This window comes from Siphateles boraxobius, unplaced genomic scaffold (assembly GCF_051911475.1).
Source record: "Siphateles boraxobius isolate OS27281-9 unplaced genomic scaffold, OSU_SipBor_1 9, whole genome shotgun sequence".
NCBI lineage: Eukaryota > Metazoa > Chordata > Actinopteri > Cypriniformes > Leuciscidae > Siphateles > Siphateles boraxobius.
The window spans coordinates 31,201,974-31,215,525 of record NW_027509219.1 but is presented as its reverse complement, the minus strand read 5'-3'; the positions used below and the strand labels follow the sequence as shown (position 1 = coordinate 31,215,525).

Here is a 13,552-nt window from a genome sequence, read left to right as displayed (position 1 = left end):
GTGGACTGTGAGCCAGTGCGTGACAGCTGGGTGAGGGGATTTTGGGGGTATGTATTGATCGAGTGGCTTCTGTTGGTGCCAAGCCTTGTCACTCCCACTCCTTTCACTCAATGGATTGCTAATAAACCTTTATGGTCATTGCAAGCACTAATCCCAGGCAAGCGCATTTGTTAATTAGGAAGCACCCCTTAACCAGACAGCAAGAACAGGGATGGGAATCGTAAGGAATTTAATGATTCTGGTTCAGATTCAGATTACAGTGATTCTGGCTCATTGTGATTTGGAGGACTAAAAAATGGACAGTAGAAACCCTCTTCAAAGGCCTGTTGTCAAATGCTGATTATTTTACATTTCAAAACAATAATGCAGGGTTCCCACATCAATACTTTTTCATGACCTTTCCAAACAATTGTGATTATTGAAAAAGTATTTAAAAAAATTATTCAAATTACAATCAATTTGCTAATGTATATCATTCAGTGCAATTTGGGAACCGGTTCGACCAAATAATTCAAAGAACAAAAATGTGGTTTCAAATCAGGCTGTGGCTTGAGAGCAAATTTCTGCCCATTAAATATCTTAGAACAATAACTAAACACGAACTAGACGGACATGTATGACCATTGCGCTCACGTCTTTTGCAGCGTCTCGTGCATGACTCGCTGTTCTAAAATGCGGCGCTTAAGTTTAGTTCAACTTTTAAAAGACCCGTCTTGAGATCTTGCACTTTTTTCCCATTTCACTTACGTTTTTTCAAAGCAAAAAGGCTTTATGTGTAAACCAGCCCTTAAGAGGCCGAAATGGCCAAATAAGTATTTCCATTATGTCCTTATGCAAATACAGCTGTAACCATCTAATGTGAAACTTATTAATTAACAAGATACCACACATATGAGACAGGATACCACACTGAGCAGAAAACGTAAAGTTGAACTATGAGTATATGATATTAAATATACAATAGACAAAGCATAAATTGATCAATACAATAATAATATTTGAAAGGATTAATCATAGAAATAACCATTAAAGAATAATCAATCGCATATTTTCTTTCCACAGGTTTAACATGATTTCATCTTTAAAGGTGCTCTAAGCGATGTCACGCGTTGTTTAGGCCAAAACATTTTGTCACATACAGCAAACATCTCCTCATTATTCACTTTAAACGTCAACAAGAAGTGACGTCACCCGACATCGCTTAGAGCACCTTTAATATGAATAATTTTTAGATTTAAACTTTTAAGTTGCATTTGTTTGGTTCTTTGTTCAATCTCAAAAAACTATTTTATTTTTATTATTAATAGGTTTGCACAAAAGTCAACTTTAAACTGCAAGCATTAGGCTAAATTTTGCTGCAACTAAATGTCTTTACCTGGAAGTGCTTTGTTACTCTATAATTACTAAAACTGAAACTAAATATGTAAAAACTAAATATAAATGTGTTCACAAAATAAAAACTAAACTAAAACTAACAAAACCATTAATGAAACTAACTAAAACTAAACTGAAATTTATAGGAAATTTGAAAAAAATATTCAAATAAAAACTAAGTTAAAAATGCAAAACTATAATAACCTTGGTGCTGCGCAGCTCAAACGAGAAGTGGTTTAATTCAGCTTTAGTTTGCCGTTCAATCTTTTTCATGTGCAACAGAAATTGCAGCTCTTATCAGTTGGGTGGTGGAACCAGTGCGACCTCTAACAAAACTTAGTCGCACCGGCAAGAAAAAAATTTTTACAAAATGCGACCGTTTGGTTGCAGTCTGGAGCCCTGAGTATATAAACTAAAAAAGGAACTAGTACTGAATAAGAACCTTCTTTCGATTTTTAAACCTGAGCAAGACACAAAACGACAGAATTAAGACAGAAAGAACACAAAAAACCCAGCAAGAGGTTGTAGCACCATTTCATTCGCTCTGAAAATTTAACACAAGCGGTTTGCAGATCAAACACGTCGGTCGTTTGTTCAATCACTGCTTCCCCCCACTGGGCAGAACAGCAGGAATGAAAGAGGTCTGCATGGCTTCTGCTGTCTGTCTCCCTTTCTTTCTGTCTTTCTCTCCAAAGAGAAGGGAAGGGAAGGGTCAGGAAGGGCCACATTAAGCACACACGGGCGGAATAAGGCTTCACTTCAACCACAACCTAAGCACTACAGTCTTTCTGCATGTGGCAGAACTAAAGAGTCTTGCTTAAATTTGTCTCTGCATGGAAAACATGTGCTCAAGCTATACTGCCACATTTTTTTATTGAAGTTTAAATACTGTGGCAGTGATAGAATAATATAATCACAATATCTAATTCTCGCTATACAGCTACTTTAGGTTCCTTTAATGAAAAAGCGCAAATGATGCAATCTACATTTCTCCCGTTGGATAAAAGCAAAGCAAACAGCATTTTCTCTCATGCATTTGTCACTTTCAAATTGCATAACAATAACAACATCTGAATGATGATTTGCCATAGCCTATATTAAATCACAAAAAATGCATCTGCAAGTTTCAGACCTAAAACCAAATTGAAAAAGTATGTACAAAACACACAAATACAGGAATTTCACAAACAGTGCACATAAAGATGATGTATTTACAACACAACTGATATCTGCATAGTAAAAAAAAAAAAAAGAACAATGTCAATTACCTTGATGCCATCTATAAAGCGTACCTTTGAAAGATTCCAGTAATTTAACATGGCAAACAATGCTGGAAAAATCACTGCAGCCATTCAGGTTCCTAAAATCTGAAATCCTTGCTCATTGTATTATAATGATGTATTGTAATACATTCCCTGATTTGCAGGAGAAGCTATTGAACAGCAATCACAGTAATTTGATTAGCACAGTGGAAGCCGGCTGGTGCCAGTGCAAAAGCTCAATGCCTAAGCAGAATGCTTGAACCCAGAAAAAAACAGACAGAGAGAGAAAGTCACATAAGCGTCAGGGGGTATCTGCTCAGATCTAAGCATTACTGTACATCTTAATAGCAAATTAGGCAGATTTCATTGTCTTTATAGTGTTTAGCTTTTCATAAAGCTAAACACACAACGGGGGGCCACGGAACACTGCAAACACAAAATATATCAAAATTAAACCATTTGCACTAAATTTCCCATCAAAACAGAGCACAGATAAAGCAAACATGCAATCTGCAAGAAAGAAGTCGTCGCCGAAAGCATTAGCGTCCGTCAGCACTGAAGTGTCTATGCGCTGGTGGAGTTGGCAAATCTACGACGACCCAAAACAAATATTTATATGTATAAGGCTGTTCGGGCACTCTGCAATTGTTCAAGACCATCAATATTTCTGACAAACGCCCCACTGTGACCTTTCTGCCCGTCCTGAACTGTAAACAAGAAGCCGGGTGGAATCCTGATGAGACGAGCAGCGCTGTGCCCATTAAACAACCCGCTTCACATGCCAGTACGTGCCCGTGTGTTTGCTTTTTTTGATGGCACACAGGTGAAATGGACTCATCTGTTAGCTTTGTTTTTCAACAGTAATTTTAGCTCACTGCTGCCCCTCTTCATCACCGGTGAATTGGCACATCAATCAGTATGGTCACTTGCTGGAAAAATAATGGACAATTTTAGATTGAGCCCTCGAGTCCAACGGCACAAAACTCAGTGAAAGGGGGTAGAGAGGGGCACAATGATCTTGAGCAATATGAGAGCTCGTGGTTAGTGGTTCAGGAAAGAGAGAGAATCACACGATCACCTGACATGCTACAGTCGGGGTGAAGCAAGTGCCGTGAAAATATCAATAACACAGAAAATATTCATTTATTTCCTTTCACAGGGAAACTGCTTCGAGACGATTCGAGTTCTGAGGCACGTCTGCTGTGCTTTGACAAATTCACTAAATGATTTTAAATGACACAGGCAGGTAATAACCCATATAAATATTTACCAGGGAAATCACAGTCTCTGTCAAAACAACTAAAAAAGCACCAATGGAGAGAAAATAAATTGAAACAAGGATCTAAAGCAGGGTTTTTCAAAATTGGGGTCAGGGATATACATATTTCTATGGTAAATCGTTGTATGGGAGAAAACTGGGTAACACTTTATTTTAAGGTGACGTAGTTATATGTTACTACTATAGTAATGACAATAAATTATGCATAGTTTCAAACTATAGTCCAAACCAAACAATACATGTGGTTAATTAATATTACTCAGTAATTATTTGAGTAAATATAGAGGGAGGGAGGGAGGGAGGGAGGAGAGAGAGAGAGAGAGAGAGAGAGAGAGAGAGAGAGAGAGAGAGAGAGAGAAATACATCACTAGTCCATCTAATCAAGGACTCACAACAGCATCCTCTTCTCCTCACTTCTGTAATGAGGGTCAACAGCTCTTGATTAGAAAGAAGACAACGAAAAAAATGCTATTTCACGGGATAGGACACATGATATCACACATGGATGAATCCACACTGGGACCGATCAGGCCAACAGGGAAGCATATATATATATATATATATATATATATATATATATATATATATATATATATATATATATATATATATATATATATATTACTTTTAATCTCCTTTTCCATGTAAAAGGGCACACCAACCACAACCCATTCGCATAAAACATAGGAGGCACACTGGACAATTCAAATATATATATATATATATATATATATATATATATATATATATATACACACTTTTTATTTATGTATAAAAAAATATCTTAAAGAAATTATCTTAGAACATTCAATACATTACATTATATATTTAACTAATGGTTAAAACACATCTGTTTAACTGTGCATTTACTGAATGAGCACTGTGCCACTGTTCGTCCGACTGTTTGCACTGTATTTTATTTTTTATCTTTTATTCTAAACTGTTTTAATTATTCTGATTTCTTTTGATTATTTTAATTTCTTATATGTAAAGCACTTTGAATTACCATTGTGTATGAAATGTGCTATATAAATAAACTTGCCTTGCCTTGCCTTGCCTAATGCTATACCATTTTAACAATTAATTCCACACACAGCACTCATGATGCATGACACTAAAAATATCTGACATATAACAAAAAAAACAGCATAGAGGAATACAAAAAAGTGTCCTGTGTGAATAACTAAATCTACTAAATCAACCTCAGACAAAATGAGAAACTCTCGCCATGGATTCTGACAGATTTATGTTCAAAGATATGGAAATGATCAATATATTGACTTCTAAATCCACTTTGTGTCATGTCAATTCAATGCTTTCCCTCTGCCACAGTAACAATGTCTTTGAACGATCTTCATTTAGGTGATTTTTCAGAAAATATTGATATATGCGATTAACTGTATTTTAATTTAATAAATTAACTGGCTTATTGTGCAATTAATTTAATTAAAGTTTTTAATTGACTGACAAATATAAAACAAAAACATTGTCAAAAGTGGAACAAATGGCTTCATACTAATGCAGACTGTTCAAACATTCCTCCCATGCCTCTTATTCTCTACACAAATATTGTTTCAAATGAAAAAAGAGCAAAGTAAAATAAAGCCCAAGTCATCTGATATAACTGACAGAGCTTCAGGCAAATATTATATGCTGTATCTCTTGGCAAGACGCTGCCGTGGCCATAAGCAATTCTGTCCTCGAGTGACCACAATATCAACAAAGGGCCGAACTCTCCATACATACAATCCTCAGAATAATTCGGCATCACATATATAATGCACTTCTCTTCTGAGGGTCATAACCTTAAGCATTATGAGCTCTCAGGGTCACAAGAGGCGGCTGAGGAACCTCCATGTGTCCTCCGATTATTTCCTCTTTTTGTTATTTTAGTTTTGAGTCTCATCCTGTTGGAGGCCGGGGTCAAATATTTTGTAACATTCTCTCTTTCACTTCTGAAATGATTGTCTATGCAGGGAAAAAAAGCATAACAAATATATTTGTGGCACAACCGCTATTGAAAAAGAGCGGTAGTAACTAAAACGAGATTTACTGACTGCAGTAAATTCAGAATGCAAAAAGTTCACCTGCAAATATCTATATTATGGTTTTGATATTAATATATGTGGTCTATGATATTAAATATGACTTGGGTCACCAATAGTCTGCCAGGCAAAAATCTTAAACACAAAAAGTTATAACTCTTTACTGAGGAAAGGAATTATAAAACTTTGAATGTAAAGATGGATAAACAGTCAGTTCAACCGTTTATAATGTGTTTTTAACATTATTTAACACAAGTTTTAGGGTTTGTTGTCACAAGACATATTAATATTGTGAACAGTCAACATTTGAGTACACATCAACACAACCCTTTTAAACCGCTATCTATCTGTCTGTCTGCCTCATTTTCATCTGCAAAACATTAAATATGGCATCTAGCATGACTTAAGTATAAGTATAAGTAATGGGTGGGCGATGTTGTCACAATTCTTTTCAGGCAGGATCACGATCTTATCACGATTCTTTTTTTAATGTTGTTTTTTAAGACTATTTTGCAAGTCACTGAACAATACAGCCAAACTAATGTCCCTATTTAAAAATGTAGCCTTACAACTAGAGCCGCACGATTCTGGATAAATTTAGAATCAAGATTTCTTGGTTTCAAACAGATATCATGATTCTCCCACGATTCTGAACAGAAAACTAAACAAAATGTTGACAAATGTTAATTGCTGCAGTCTACTTAAAGTTTTTAATGAATCTGAACGAACTATTTTTAAAAAAAATATTACATTCAATGAGTCACAGGGTAAATAACTCACTTGTTTCATTAGTGGATGAATCAGTGTTTTTTTTAACAAATCTCTTGAATGAATGATTCAATGGCAAAAAAAATTTTTAACAGTCACTTTTCGCCAACTGGTAGTGTAACAATGTAATCGATACAATCATTATTTGAAGTGCCGTGTTACTTTTTAAAAGGTGATTTACTTTCTTTTCTTTTTTTATCGCTTTCGTAGACATCAGTAGTCGCGTTTCCACTGTTCATGGGCCAAAAACGAGCGCGCTAGTGCGTGCCAGGGCCTGTCGCGTTTCCACTGACTGCACTGTCACTTCCGGGGCTTCCTCGGGGCCAACGGCCAGGGTTTTCTGGCCCGACGAAAACCTTGGTCCAAAGCAGGCCAACTCGGGCTTGAGGAGTGGTTACGAACAGAGGCGGAGTTTACCTGAGTCTGTAGACGGCAGCGCCGGATGATTCTACAGCTATAATAGCTAACATCAGCATTAAAGACTTTTAATGCAAAGGACTGCACTAACAATATGACATGAAGAAATCAGACAAATCATAAAGGCTATCACAATCATTTTTTTCAGTTTATCTGTCAGTACGTCTCGTCTCTTACTGGACTGTCTGATATCCATATTTAGCTTTGCAAAGCCTATCATAAAATAAAGCAACTTTTTTTTCGTGAGCTTCCTCTGTTTCTCTGACTGAAAATATAACTGTATTGTGCTAAAGCTCCTCAGGTCGTATTTTTGGTGGCATATTTATAGAAATTATCATTTTTTCTAAATGTGATGTAAATATGTCCTGTGACAAATAGGGCTGGGTAAAAAATATCTATTTCTCGATTTTAATCGATTCTCATTTTTACGAACCGATATCGATTCTTAAATCCCAAGAATCGATTAGTCATCCTGTTTTCGGTTGATGAATGAATGGAACATTGTAGCGCGCATCCCATCCAATAAACGCAATAATCTTTGTGCTTTGTTACTATTGATATGAAACAAAGTCTCAGATTTCAAATTACGTCCATTTTCTTACGAAATTCAAAAACATAAATACCGTTTTGGCGCTGTGGCGTGAGATCGCTCTGGCGCAGCTCAAGAGAAGCAGCAGCGCCGAGCACACATAATCTTCTCTTCCGCCTTAATATTACCAGTTACAGCGTGAAATAAACATGAATGAGCATCTGAAAGTGTGTTAAAAGATAGAGTATAACTTATCGAAATCCTTGTTGTCGCATGGAATCGCTCAATCATTGTTTCAACCGAGGAAAGACGTCAGTGAAACAGCTTGTAAACAATGTCAAGTAACGTCACATTTACCTCAGAAAAACCATATCCAGTGACCATGAACTCGTTAGTCAGTTAGAAAAATTAACTCTAGAGAGGAGCATTTTGCTAAATATATGCACCATATTACATATGCATTTTATGTTATTTTATAATTATTTTATGTTTTTCAATATGCATGTTTGAATAAATCTGGCAAGTTTTTATGACAGCCACCATTTAAATATTTATATTTCATATAAATTTATTATTAGAAAAATAAATAAAAGTGTAATTGTTTGTATACAAATCAGTAAATCTTTACCTTTAATATTAGGCTATAGTAGGCTAATGAAACAATTTTAATGATACAACTGACTCCCATAGTTTACAGCATTGGTTAAGAGATTTGTTTTCCTTGAGAAAATTTGCCATGTATTGTACCTGATATCCAAAATAATCAATATTGAATCAAAAATCGAATCGAATTGCAAGCTTGTGAATCGAAATCGAATCGAATTGTGAAATTTGTGTCAATACCCAGCCCTAGTAACAAATAAACTGAAACAGATGGAACTGAATAAGTGGCCAAAGAGTGTCCTCTTTCTTTTGTGAAATAATGGTAAACCACTTTATTTCTGTCTGACTAATGTGCAATTTTGACACAAATTAATTCACTATGATCAATGTATCACTTTTTATTGTAAACCAGTGGTAAAACATTGATGCTTGGGTTGTACAATTAAACAACAAAAATGCCAGCAAACGGTCGCTTTTATCATATTTGTTTTGCGATCTTGCTGTTTCCAGTGATTTCTTTCTTATTCGTTTTCTGATTAAACTTCCATTTGTTGGTGCAATGATGGATCTGTGTAGCCTGGCAAGCCAGACCTACATCAAGATGTTAGGTCTGGGAACTCACAATTGGCATACCTCAATCCGAGGGGCGGGATAAACGGTTGTCTTTCAAATTCCCTCGCACGCAATAGGACAGCGCTACAAGCAACCAGAGCAACGCAACGGCTGTGGCTGAGTGAACCCGTGCGTTTTTCCACCAGCGGAGCTAGTTGATATATTAAACTTTTGTCGTATCCGGTCGGCAAAACTCCGAACACAACTTCCTTTTTTAAGAATGACTTAAGTGATGATCTCTTAACTCCAAGTCATCCAGAGTCGCGGCCAAAGCCGATCCTTCTTTGTTTTCAAGTAGCAGGGAAATCACCTATGGAAATCACGCGGAACCGTCACAACGCTGCCGTCATTATGTTAAGCCCGCCCACCAACTCTATACACGATGTGATTGGCCTGACTAGAGTTTGGTTTTTCCAGCTCGAAAGCCAACGGAGAGTTGCTAGAACACACTTGCTGCAAAATAATTTTTGCTGCCGCTAGGGTGCGTCTAGATTTCTAGGCTAGGATTTGTGTGTTTTAGTGAAGCACTGTGGAGAACTGTTGGAAACGCAGCATGGTTTTGGGCTGGGTGCTCCAGGCCCGAGGTTTTTAGCCCGGCACGACCCGTTTGAAGCCCTGGCTCGCACTGGCTCGACAGTGGAAACGTGGCTAGTGATAATATACAAATTTTTATATATACATTTACATTTGATATATATATACGATTTATTGATTAATCGTGCAACTCTACATACAGCTTAACAAAAGCAAAAAAAAACGATAGACCATTTAGGTCAAAGTAGAGGTGGGTGATTCAACCAAAATTTTATTTCTAGGGATGCACCGAAATTTCGCTGAAAATTATTGGCTGGAAATGGGATTTTGGGTTTTTGGTCGAAAGAGAAAAAAGGTCAAAAATATTTAGGTTTAACTCTGGCGCAGCATGTTTTGTAACTTTGTGAGCGCCTCAACTTCCGAAGATGCACGGTTTCGAAGCGTCTGCACAGCGTTTCGCTACGTGTGTGTGCACTGCGCGGTCTGCTCAAAAAGTTCCACTCCGTGTGTGTGCAAGCCATAGCATATGTAAGCAGATGCATATGTAAAATAACATGATCATCAACATTAAACAGCATATAAATCAAAACTGCCTGATGTAACTGAATGAAATGTCGACCCAGAATGAGGTAAAGGACTGTGAAGCTTTGGGTGCTGATGAACTCCATTCTAAGTTTCAATCATCATTCTGAATCCGACCTGGATGTAATCATTTATAAAAACACAATTTTCTCAGCTTTCCGCTCAAAATTTTGCTTTTTTAATTAAACTTGCCCACATTCAAGTTTTGATAAATTTGAATTCTGAAATCTGAATCCTCATAAACCCACCAGGATAAACTCAAAAATTAAGGTTATTTAATGGCATTGATGCAGAACCATTTTCCATAGTAAGGTTATTTAAGGTGGAAAAAGGTTCTTTAGATTATTAAAATGTTCTTCACACAAAGAGAAATGGTTCTTTTAGGAATTGTGGACTGAAATGTTCTTTAGGGAACCAAAAATGGTTCTTCTATGGCATCACTGTGAAAACCCCCTTTTAGAAAACTTTCTTTCTAAAAGTGTAATTGAGTTCTCAACAAGATATCTAACAAGATCTCCAGACACCTCTACTAATCAAAGAACAGGACACTTCTACCTTTAGCATTTCAAACTAAACCTTAATCCAATATTACGAGACAAATCCACTGGCCTAAAGCATTCGTATTGGGAAGGCAGCAGGCAGAGAGAAAGAGAGCGAGAGAGCTTGAGAACAGACAGTAGCTATTGTTCAGTGATTAGCACAAGCCGTGACTCCACATGGCAGTTGTACTCATGGCTTACTCACACTCACAGGATGAGCGCACTGTTTTATTCTACAGAACCAACTCACTCAAGGTTGCAGGGCCGCTTGCTGACATCACAAGGCCGGAGTTACCGCAGGACAGTAACCTTGCTCTGAGGCGAGCGAATCACAGCGCAAATTTACAGTTCAGATTTATCCTCAGGTGCTCGGCCGGTGGTAATCAAACAGACAACTAAATAGCATGTGTGCTGATGAAAGAGGGAAGAGGGCAATGTCTGCTGTGTAGATATAGAGATGAAAACAGCCTGCACAAGGTCAGCACAACAGTACTTCAATTGACGAGGACGGGTTATTCATTAACCAGCACTGATCTCATCAACGCAACATCATCTAATAATGCAGCAAGAAAAAAAAGGCTTATTTTCTTTAGATGGACTAGCCAAGTAGGCTACTTGCATGCATTTAGGCTGCTTAAACACATTCAGCGGGCTTGTTTTGAATTCAATGAGTGTTCGTTTCAGTGCTGGGGGTAAAAACATGTGGCCTATAATTCATCTACACATGTACGTGAGCAGAAACACCAGGTAACGTGTGATGCTTATAGGTTCACTTACTAGAGCCATAACAGCAGACAGTTGTCTCCTCGCTTGCAAACAACTTTCTATTTTTACATCAGTGGCCAATTTGTCGGTTAATGCGCTGATTGAGTTTATTTATGGAGGTATTTCCAGCCTAAATCAATCCATTTAGGTTCGCTACACTGCAGCTTGATCTATCCTAAGGAAAATGTAATTTCACAGAGGAGCCAATCGAGCAAAACGCTGAATGAATATGGAAACTTTGATATTGTTCAGTCTCCAATTAAACCAGATTACAAAATAAAATGCAAGACTATTGGAAATACATATGCATCGATTATGTGCATTTGTATCTATATAAAATATTTATAGCGATATAATAGTGAGGGAGAGAAATTAATAGATATAGAAGATAGTTGTACGGGCAGTATGTATACATAATACATTCTGCATATCTACACACATATATATATATATATATATACACATATACACACACACATATATATATGCATACACACAAACACATATATAATTGTACATATATATATATATACAATTGTAAAAATACATACATCAACTAAAAATATGTATATAAATAATGTTAATATTTATGTAAATAATAAATACTTTATTATTACCTATGATGTTCCAACTTTTACCATTTTGTTTAATGCTTTACAGATAATGTACCTATATTTTCATTTTTCCATGCAGATCATCCATCATTACCCCAAAGCATATATTCCGATGTAAAGATCGGAGATTCGAGATTGTTTTCGGCGATGTGTTAAAACAGCGTTTTGCTCGGTCCCCTCCTCCACAGCACCTAACATTCTCCAGCGGAGCTCAACCTAATCTCACACCGGGAGAGAGCATCCCTGATCCGGCTACTGCAGGCAGCCACAGCCCCTCTCCTCTCCACCCAGACGTAGATCAAACTAGTGCCACCAAAGGCTTTGAATGATCAGATTTGCTACAGACCCATCAACTGCATCTTATTGAGACGATCTCTTAATGCATCAATTACCCATGCAAGGAAATAAACGAAATCAATGCGCAAATTAAGCAATACATTTGATTTTAGTTTAGGCTGGAGGAACAACATTTGGGTCATTTGCCTAGAGGAAAACAATATTTCAGTCATGTGACTGTTACAGATGTGACAGACAAACAGATTGAGTGCACGATAACACCTTTTCCATATATCTATTCAATCTGCCTACCTTAAAGAACTAAAACAAGGCTATTTTCTTTAATTGTAATCCCTGATTGTGGTGTGTACTGTTTATCTAAAGCAACTTTCCATCTGAAATGTCCATATGCATGTGTTAGATCCATGCACAACCACCAACAGGCAAGACTGGAATAATTATTTATTGTGAATTGGCTTCTAGAAACAGTCAAGTCATTTTAATGCATTTCTAAATGCACAGCATAAATGCACGGGTATTTTACCTTCTTTTAGCTAAACACTGGTTTTAATGCCCCCTTTGTTCTTGCTGGCTTTATTGACCACATCCATCAGGATGATCCTTTCCACACAGCAGTTTAACCATCTATTCTCTCATCCACGAGATAGCATTGTTTTTTGTAGTAAAAGAAGCATGCGTTACATATCCAGATCATGCATTCGCGATTTCAGTACAATAAAGCCACGCATCAGAATGAATCATTCGCGCGAATGTTTGTGTATCACTCGTACCTGTGTTCAAAGTGCAACAGTTATATCCACGGTTGGGTTTTGTAGAGCCTCTCGGTTCTTGACGCAAGCGGATTCGGAGATATCGCGTTATTTTCCAGTGCAAAACGCCCGTGTGAAACCGTAAATAAGCTCAACGCGTCGATGGCATGGTATTCTCCAGTCCGTACCTCAAGAAAGCGTCGCGCTTTACTTTACAAGCGTGGAGTCGCAGCTATCGCTTTAAAATGGAGCGTACCACTCGGACACTAGGGGTGCGCCTAGACGCGTTTGTAAAGCATTTGTGTTTTTCAGGGGACTTAGTATAGCCCAGACAGACATTGATTGAGTTTAATTTATATTTCCATTCTAAGACACAGCGGAATATCATCTCATTATTCAAGAAATGCGTAAATATTTTTACAGTATTGTTGTCAATCATCCCCGTCATAATGAATGGCATCATCCCGCCCTTCATCCAGGGTTCTCTAACAACCCAGATGTTGAGTAGACTGTAAAAACAGACGGATATGTCTGGATTACAACAATTAAGGTCATGATGCGGGGAGATGAGAAATTGGTTGCA

General features: G+C 37.2%; 1 protein-coding gene across 2 annotated transcripts in view; it reads right to left on the bottom strand.

Moving 5' to 3' along the window:
• Positions 1-13,175, bottom strand: part of plxna3 (plexin A3) — a 172,510-nt gene extending 159,335 nt beyond the window's left edge. Inside the window, exon 1 of one of the 2 annotated variants that reach the window (XM_077223064.1) lies at positions 12,991-13,175. The gene's annotated coding sequence lies outside the window, so the exon portion shown is untranslated. Of the gene's footprint in view, positions 1-12,743; positions 12,863-12,990 lie in introns of those variants that run through there. The other variant, XM_077223065.1, reaches the window with a different exon arrangement.
• Between the last annotated feature and the right edge of the window lie 377 nt (positions 13,176-13,552).